A 1771-nucleotide genomic window follows, 5' to 3' on the forward strand; every position below is an offset into this window, starting at 1 on the left:
TATATATATATATATATATATATATATATATATATATATATATATATGTATTAACTTAAATTTAGTCAAAACTCGGTTTTCCGAGTTGTACTCTGCCAACAATAAAAACTACTTGCCCCGGGAGATCGGGCGATGGTTAACATCGAGCCCTGACATCATACCCAGGGAACAGAGTTTCCTTTTCCACCCCGTCACAGGACAAAACTTAAATTAAAGGGTAATTTTAGATAAAAATAAGACAAACAAAATGTTATTCACTTCAGAAAGTGTCTTTTTTTTTTTTCAAAAATGCCAATAGTGTTTTCAAAGTGTTATTTTTAATGTTTTTATTGGATGTACAGCATTAAGAAATACATGTAATATGTAAGAGATCATACTTTCTTTGCTAAAATGTACATGCTGACTTCAAAATCTACAATGAAACTTACATAAAATGTATATTTTTGCAAATATAAACTATGTGTGTAATTGCTTTGACCTCTAAATTACCTTTTGTTCTTAAAAAAAAAAAAACACTCTGTAATGGGGTGGAATATAGTGTGACGGAGTGAAACACTGTGACAGGGTGGTATGGACAAATCTAAGAACTGCACAATTTCAATTTCATAGTTGCTCAAATTTGCTAGATATGATTCGGGCCACAATTAATGACAGACACCAACAGAAATAACCACTGCTTTATTTAAGAAGAGCTCATCAAAAAAAACAAAAACCAATAATTACAGCTTACTTTGGGCAATATGATAATTTACAGCTGTTCTCAGCAACAAATTTTTGATGTAGTTTTTCATTGATTCCTTCAACCATCAGTGACAAGTGTGTCTGTGAGTTCTACTAATCTGACCTTGACTGATGCTGTTTCTGTGGATCAGAGTCTGGACTTTGTGGTGGAGGGAAGTTTTTCAAGGCCTCTTTTCTCTCTTGCCTTCTACTTTTATGCTCCCTCCACTTTTTCCTTTTCTGATGCTTGGCTCTCTCATTTAAATCTTGTATCCTTGTCTTTGTGCCTTTCTCTATATCCCTTCTCCATTTCTCTCGCTCACATTCTAAATACTTTTGCCTCCTTTGAGGATCAACATTACGGCGTGCCCGACAACGCCTCTGATTTTCAGCTGCATTTAATGGACTCATTTCCATCCTCCACTATCATCCTGATAACACAGAACAAACTGTTCAATTTGATGCTGGGGGAGGAAAGTATGAAAGAGATTTAAATAATTTCTACTACCGGTAATTCAATATGAAGAACGTTGCCACCTATCACAATGATTCCAACCCGCCACAGGCTTCATGCTGCGTTCACACCGGACGCAGCAGGCGCGGCAGAAGCAGCGAGTTTACATGCAAAGTATGGCGAGCCGATTGGGCCAATAATCGTCTGTTCTGTAATCGTTCTGGCTGGAAAAGCGCGGTGATGTAAAAAACGCGCGCTCGCGTATTGTACGGACGATTATTGGCCCAATGAGTCCAGCAAGATGGCGTACCGGGTGCAGCCAGAGCTGTAAGCTCCGTTTTTTTTTTGCCCCAATTGCCCCCGGGTGGGGGGATACTTTATCTGGTTAAAGTATCCTTGACATTTCCTTTGTTTTGTTTTGTTTTTTTTTGGGATGGGGATTAATCAGCAGTAGGTAAATCAGTTCTGTTGGTCTCTGGCCTCTCTTTGCTAAAACTGTGTCACTGTTTTTATGTTTTTGTCTCACCTCCTCTGTTAAGATTAGTATAATTACTCAATGTTAAAATATTGGCAAAGGCAGAGCTCAAAATAGACGTC

This window comes from Cyprinodon variegatus, unplaced genomic scaffold (genome assembly GCF_000732505.1).
Source record: "Cyprinodon variegatus isolate N-32 unplaced genomic scaffold, C_variegatus-1.0 Scaffold1826, whole genome shotgun sequence".
NCBI lineage: Eukaryota > Metazoa > Chordata > Actinopteri > Cyprinodontiformes > Cyprinodontidae > Cyprinodon > Cyprinodon variegatus.